This window comes from Euphorbia lathyris, chromosome 4 (genome assembly GCF_963576675.1).
Source record: "Euphorbia lathyris chromosome 4, ddEupLath1.1, whole genome shotgun sequence".
NCBI lineage: Eukaryota > Viridiplantae > Streptophyta > Magnoliopsida > Malpighiales > Euphorbiaceae > Euphorbia > Euphorbia lathyris.
The window spans coordinates 92840796-92848942 of record NC_088913.1 but is presented as its reverse complement, the minus strand read 5'-3'; the positions used below and the strand labels follow the sequence as shown (position 1 = coordinate 92848942).

The 8147-nt window shown below is 33.7% G+C and overlaps 1 long non-coding RNA gene across 1 annotated transcript; it reads left to right on the top strand.

The window, feature by feature from the left end:
- Positions 1-4201: 4201 nt before the first annotated feature.
- On the top strand, positions 4202-5652 carry LOC136227849 (uncharacterized). The gene is made up of 2 exons (XR_010688292.1): positions 4202-4507; positions 4613-5652. It is a non-coding gene; the product is annotated as an uncharacterized lncRNA (long non-coding RNA).
- The last annotated feature ends 2495 nt before the right edge of the window (positions 5653-8147 follow it).

The following is an 8147-nucleotide window of genomic DNA, read 5'->3' as shown; positions in this document are numbered from 1 at the left end:
GAATTGGGAATATCTTCATACTTACCAGTGGCGGATGTAGAGGGCTCAAAGGGGCATCCCCCCCCCACACCCCCTAAAAAAAAAAAAACATTCAAGTCCAAAATGAAGAGTTAAGTTACAAAAATAACCATAATATTTTGGATCAGGAGCAATTTTACCCCTAACGTCTAAATGGTAGAGTTGTATCCCTATTGTTGGAAGCCAAGAGCAGTTTTACCCCTAACGTTGATAAATTGAGCCAATTTGAGAAATAATTCATCAAATTGTCTTCTCAGTCATGAATCTTGTTATCTACACTACACACCATGCGTTATTTTATCAGTAACAAATCACAAATATATGTTGGGATATGAAAAAAATAAAAAAATATAATGTCTTTTGTATGAATTAGACAAAAAAAATTTAAAAAATTCACCGAATTTATAAATATTAATCTCTAATTTTATTATTAAATTACAAAAAAACATTATATCTTTTTTAGAATTGCTCTTGGCTACAAACATTATGGGTAAAATTGCACCATTTTAGATGTTAGGAGTAAAATTGCTCCTGACCCAAAACGTTAGGGATATTTGATGCGTAACAACCCGAGAATCCTGGAAATGGATGATTACGAGTCGGAAACATTAAAATTCATGTTTTTTTATCAAAAAAATCATGAAAATAACGCATGATAATTGAACGATTTTGCATTTTTCGTCACCAAAAATTGAACAATTTTGCATTTTTTGTCATAAAAAATTGAACAATTTTGCATTTTTGTCTAAATTTTTTTACCTAGAGTTTTGCCCCCATCCCTCAAATCCTGAATTCGCCACTGATACTTACTGGTGAATTTTATTAACTAGACATGAGTTTTGTGCTTTAAATCTATGTTATCATGTTTTTTAATTCTTCCATTCAAAAAAAAAAAAATTTGATAAGTTGAAAGAAACTATGAAATAGTTGAGTAAATTGTTTGTATAAACAAACATAATGAGAAAAAGTATTTACTTCGTTCTACGTGATGAATTCATCGGAGGCACAACAACTATGATGTATTGACAATTTTGCTAATTAAGGGACCATAAATGAAGTGTGGGATTGCAAATCGGACCGATAAATTGAGGGAAAAGTACAAAAATAAGCCTTGTGGTTAGACCTGTTTTCGAACAACACCCATGTGGTTTAAAAGTTTGCAAAATGGTATATTGAGGTTCATTCCGTTAGCAAACACATACCAAATTGACTAACGGTGTTAAAAGTTAAAGGAAAAAGAGTTAATTTGATCCTTATATTTATTTATTTTTATAAATTAACTGTCTTATTATCTAATTATCATAATCAAACCCCAAAATTAAAAAAATAAAAAATTAAGAGAGATTTCATTCAATTTCACGCCTCCCTTTCAACCCCTCCAGTCATTTGATCTTTCTCTCCCACTCCCCACTTTTTCAAATTTCCTTCCTACTCCCTAACCATTTCTCTCTCCCCTTTCTGTTTCAAAGTTTGTTTCGACAAAGTTCTAAGAGTATAATCAAGGCAATCTCTCATTTCCCACAGTCCTTACCACTCAAGATTTAGCTTTTCTTCAATTTTCATTTTGGAATTTCTACAATTACTACCCGATCATCCTTTCCTTTTGATTCCGATCGCATTGCTGCCTGAATTTTTCCGCCTTTTGATTGATCCTCTGTTCACCATCATACCATGGTGGTGTCTTCTCGAAACCACGATTCAATCTTTTCTAATTTGATCTCACGTTTTGACCCAATTCTTGGTGTTTGTCTTCTCTGTAAATAAACCCAGACTTCATGCATCATGTCCCTTTAGATATTAGGGTTTCTGTTTTTAGTTGTGGGAGATTTCATTTCATCTGTGATCCACAATTTGTGTAAGTGCCATGCGTACATAATCTGTATAAAGTGTTAAATTTTAAATTCAGGGTTTCTTATTAATTTATCGCGGTTTGAGTATTTGGGATACTATGATTATTGAGGAACTGGAGGGAGGTGAGGTGGAGACTGGGGAAGAAGAGAATTCGTGTGCGGAAACTGTTAATACGATTGTAAGGGCGATGTTGTATGGGAAGCGAAGACGGTCTTGGTTGGAGCTCGTGCTTGGTTGGAGGGTCATGGGATGTTTGTTTGGTGGTTGAATTAATTTTGGAGAGAGAAAAATTAAGAGAGAAGAGAGAGAAAGAAAAAAAATTAAGGAAATGAAAAAGATGGTATAATTGATTTTAATTTTTCTTTGAAATTTGTTTGTGATAATTAGATAATTAGAGGGTTAATTTATAAAAATAAATAAATATAAGGATCAAATTAACTTTTTTTCCTTTGACTTTTAACACCGTTAGTCTATTTGGTATGTGTTTGCTAACGGAATGAACCTCAATATACCATTTTGCAAACTTTTAAACCACATGGGTGTTGCTCGAAAACAGGTCTAACCACAAGGTTTATTTTTGTACTTTTCTCTAAATTGATGTTATGTATGAGTTAGTAAGGTATTTTCTGAATCATGCTAAGGGATCCTAAGTAATTCTGGTTAGTAAATTGCTATCATGCATGGTGTCGTATCCGTGCCCGCGGATCGCGAACTGTTTATATCTTCGATAGGGCTCCCGCTCTACTGGTTTTCAACGATGCTGGATAGTCCTTCCAAGGAGACTGGTCCAATGGGTTTTCGAGTCGCCACCAATCAGTTTGACGGTCTGATTGGACACCGATTTGATTCCAAATTGACCCATTCAGGTAAAGTTCAGATAAGGTATTGGTCTGCGATGATTCCAAGTTCGGTTTCGGTTACGTATAGAGAAGAGACGAAATCTCACCCTATCCCGCCCGATAAATCGGTACTGTTATATTTCTATGTGCTTGTGTTTAGGATTGCTTTGAAGGGTCATTAATTGTATATATTCAAGCCATTGACGACGCTCGCAAGGTTTTTGTCGTATGTTTATTAGGATCACTATCCAGTGATCAACATGATATGGTAGTTATATAATCGCTATACAACGATTGAATATTAAAACGTAATAATGTATTAAAACATAATAATCACTCTCCATTATTTGTCGTTTATTTATACGTATCACTATTCAGTTGTCGAGATAATCCGGTCCTTTTACAACCATTATTCAACGGTTAAAACACGATAAATAAAAGAACGTCACATGTTATCATCTTTATATAATTTTGATGAAGTGAGGGAAAACATTAAACGAATGTAGCAACGTACACTTTAGCGACTATTTATCGTTGGTTCATCAAGATTACTATCCATAATCGAGATAAACTTGTTGTATTATAATCGTTATTCAACAATTTAAATCCGATAAATGAGACTAAATCATAAATTATTAAATTATTTGAATAAATATTATTATTGTCAAAATTAAATTAACGGCTAGCTAATTTAAGAACCATAATTAGCTATCTAAACTTACCATACAAAAAAATTAGGGTAATTAATTTATTAGTCCCTATATTTTGACAAAACATACTGTTTAGTCCCTGTATTTTCATAAACACATGGTAAGGTCCCTAACCTTTTTCTCAATGAACTGTTTAGTCATTCATTCTGTTTGTTAGATTTTTTTTACCGTTTATGACTTCGGAAATGACTAAATTACATTTTACTATTTACCTTCAAACTTTAGAAGAGGAAATCCAATTTAAAAGAAGAAGCTATTTGTATGGAGAACAAGAAAAAGAAAAGACCCAATGCTTACGAATTTGAACGATTAAGAAGAAAATAAAAAAGAAGAACACTGAAAGTTGATTTCAGATGCATTAGAGTTTAAAGGAAAGGAAAAAAAGAACGCAAATCCAAATTGACTAACAAAATCTTCATGAGAGTCTAACGACAGGGACTAAACAGTTCACCAAGAAAAACGTTAGGGACTAAATAGTTCATCGTGAAAAAGGTTAGGGACTTTATCGTATGTTTTTGAAAATACAGGAACTAAACAGTGTTTAGTCAAAATATAGGGACTAATAAATTAATTACTCAAAAAATTAATATATTATCAACAAGAAAATGAACCGAAATGGGCCTAATTGAAGCATAGAGGAGGGCTTAATTAAATATACAGGGATCTGATCTAAACAATTAGAATAATGGGGGCCAAATTCACAAATTAATAAAATGAGGAAGGAGTAATGCGGGATTCGCAGGGGTAATTTTGGAATGTAAAATGGTGGAGTATATATTTGGCTATTTAGGGTTTTATACCTTCCTCTTACCGCAATCTTCTTCTTCCTCTTGCAAAGAATAAAGGTCCTGAACTGTAACCCATGGCCGACCACCTCCCATTCTCGACTGTGGTCTACTCCGACGGCCGTTTCTTCCTCCATGGCAACGATGATATCGTAACAGAGGCATCAAAGGGTTCTTGACGGAGGCATCTTCCTTCTTTCCGTTCTCATTTCATTAAAATGAAGCTTCGCCCTGCTTCCGTGGTTAGCGTTCTGCTCTGATCTGTCCGTCCGCCGGTCTGCTCTTCGTCAGCGCCATTTACAAGGTAAGAATCCCGTTTCTCTTCTCCTTCAACATATCTTCTCTCCGATTGCTTAGATCCGCTCATTTACGGTCCAGATCTAACATTAGCTTTTTATTTTCTTTTTAGATCCCTGGGATTCCGGGTGACCGGATTGCGGAGACGGCGGTGGCTGGTGTTGTCTCTACCGATCCTGACGAAGTTGAGTTCCTGGAAGGCAAAGCAAGAAATAAAAATGGCTATGTACTTATTTTAGAGTTTATTTTTGGTTAGTTCTTATTAGTTGATTTTTGTCATTTCTATATTTTGGGTGTTCTAACTCAGGTTTGAACAAATCAAGTTTTTTAACTCTGAATAAAAACTGATGAAATGAAAATTGTTTTCAACTCTTTGATCTTAAACTCAGTGATGCGGATGTAACCCAAATTGAAGAATGGAATTTCTCTACAGAGACTCTAAAGCTTTTCATCTGTCTAAAAATTGGGAGGCCAAGCTTTGCAAAGGTTCAGATAATTCGTTTTTTTTAGTTCTTTGAACAAATCATTTTTATCAACTCCGAATAAAAATTATTTGCTTATTAAACAAAAACTGTCTTTATTTTAACTCTTTGGTTTAGAACTCAGTGATCTTCATTCATGCTTTAACCTTTATTTGTAAACTAAAAATGAGGAAAAAAAAGAGAAGCAAATGAATCAAAAATCGAAGAACAAAGGATTTTCCATTGACAGATTTTTGGCCCCCTCTAAAGCTTAAATATGTCTACCTAAAATTGGGGGCCTTTTTTACAGATTCAATCCTCTCTATTTATAGATGTACAAGTCATGGTCTTTTGTGTGATGAGTTTTTCTGCATTGTTGATCCTTGTGCTGCATTTTGTCTCTTGTGCTGCATGTGTCCACTTTTATAATGGTTATTTTTTTCAAGGTTGTTTTCAGCATTTGTTTTTTCTGCTTTTGGACTCAAATGCATTTGTGGTTTTTTCTTGCAGCCTTGAGAAGAGTGGATTTGTCCCATTAGTGTCAAGAAGAGTGAATGATGCTTAAAGTTCGCTTTTGATTAGAGATAGGCTGATTCTTTATTTATCTGCCAAATAAAATATGTAATTGGATTAGACTTATTAATACAATCTTATTTTTTTTCATAATGCACTCTATTTTATTTATGTCTTATTAATTAGAATTTATTTTCCATTCATGATTAATTAGTTCTAAGAATAAATTATGTTCTAAATATTATGTAAAAAGAATCTTCAATAGCTAATCTCTTAATAATAAATCATACCTAAAGCTATATTCATTTCTGGTACATAATTACAAAATGAATGAGTTAACTTAACTATCAAACAAAAATTGAGTTTAACTAACAAATTTCAAATATAACAATTTTAAAATTAAATTTAGAAAACCATATATTATACCTCAAGTATAAATTTACATCAAGATGGAAGATACTTTTGTTCCAATAAATTATATCTTGAATGTGGTTTGATTTGATAATTATATTATAATAAATTGGTATATAAAAGTCTCATTTCTCCGTAAATCACACATGAAAATAAAATGTTTTATTACTGATATAATTTATAAACTTGTCAAAATTTCAAATATTGTCTGTTAAATTGTAAAAATGTCCCGCACAAAAATGAGTATCTACAGCTGTCCCCCTTTGTATATCTCCATTAGAAATGGAGTATACAAAGTACATATAGATATCCATTTTTGCATTTTATTGTGCGAAAAAGTAACAAAGAAAAGTTTAGTAAAACTCTCTGGATGTTTGGATCAATCTGTGTTGATCTGACTTGATTCGTGCTGATTTGATTTTGATATGTGAGCTTTTATAGCGGCTCTCTGCGACTTGTGTGAGCTTTTATCATCCTCCAATTTTGAATGATTTGAGACTGTTCATTCTACAGTTTGAATGCTTGAGGCTGTTCATCCTACAGTTTTGAATGGCTTTGAGACTGGGCATTCTCTAGTTTGAATGACCTTTAACGGGCATCATCCGTTTGTTTTGAATGACGTTTACGGTCATCCTCCGCTGTTTTGAATGACGTTTACGGTCATCCTCCATTTGTTTTGAATGACGTTTACGGTCATCATCCGTTTGTTTTGAATGACGTTTACGGCCATCCTCCGCTGTTTTGAATGACGTTTACGGTCATCCTCCGTTTGTTTTGAATGACGTTTACGATCATCCTCCGCTGTTTTGAATGACGTTTACGGTCATCCTCCGTTTGTTTTGAATGACGTTTACGGTCATCCTCCGCTGTTTTGAATGACGTTTACGGTCATCCTCCGTTTGTTTTGAATGACGTTTACGGTCATACGGTCATACGGTCATCCTCCGCTGTTTTGAATGACGTTTATGGTCATCCTCCGTTTGTTTTGAATGACGTTTACGGTCATCCTCCGTTGTTTTGAATGACGTTTACGGTCATCCTCCGTTTGTTTTGAATGAGGTTTATAGTCATCCTCCGCTGTTTTGAATGACGTTTAGGGTCATCCTCCGCTGTTTTGAATGACGTTTACGGTCATCCTCCGTTTGTTTTAAATGGATTTGCAGACTCTTTTACCATTGATGTTAACATGATGTGAATAGGTGATTCTCCAAACGGACATTCCTTATCCACTTTTTGCATTTGCTATTGATTTTTTTTCAAATTTTGTTGGGACGACATTGGTGATCGCTTCCCTAGCCTTTATTGCTTTCCTGCAAAATAACTCGGTGGCTATGCGGGACAAAATGTATTTACACACATGAAAGACACATGTAATGTTTATGCAAGATATCTTTTATTACTACAAGCGTATATCGTGCATTTGCGGAAATCGCTCAACAAGTTTTTGGCGCCGTTGCCGGGAAACGCCAAATTTTTAACAAAAATTTATATTTTTCGTGTTTTATTCCGAACCTTGGTTTATAATATATGTATTTATTTATTTTATAGTTTTTTATTTTTGAGGATGGTCGCTAGGACTAAATCCTCGTTGTTATTTAACGTTTGCAATTAGATGTTTGCAGATAAAAAAAATTCAAGTTTTTTCAAAGATAGACTGGAGATTTGATTATCAATGAAATTCACAGAAGGAGTCTACAGAAAAGAAATTCGGCTAGCAAATACATCAGAAGGGAACAGAAATTTTTCAAATTGCATATCGGGTTTCGGCGGTGGCGGAGCCAGAGGTCAAGGTCCGGAGGGGCTCCATTGCATGAAGATATTTTTTTCTTAATAACGACTTAGGGGTTTTGATTCGTAGTAGTCAAATTGAAATTTTCAAATTTTTGATAATATAAGGGTAAATTTGATCATAATTGGAAACATTAAGGTACAAAACAACTGAGATTCAATATAAAGTAAGGATAAGGTGCAAAAATACTCTAATGTTTACACCTAAGAATAATTTTACCTCTAACGTATAAAATGGTGCAATTTTATCCTTAATGTTGGCAGTCAAGAGCAATTTTATCCCTAACGTTGATAAGTTTGATCAATTGGAGAAATTATTCATCAAATTGTCTTCTCGGTCATGATTTTTGTAACTAAAAAAATTTAATTAAAAATAATAAAGGAGAATGAGGTTAATAATGAGATAAAAAGTGAAGAGAGAGAGATTCAAACATAGGATCACTTGGATGTAGAAATACCCTTAATTATCACCAC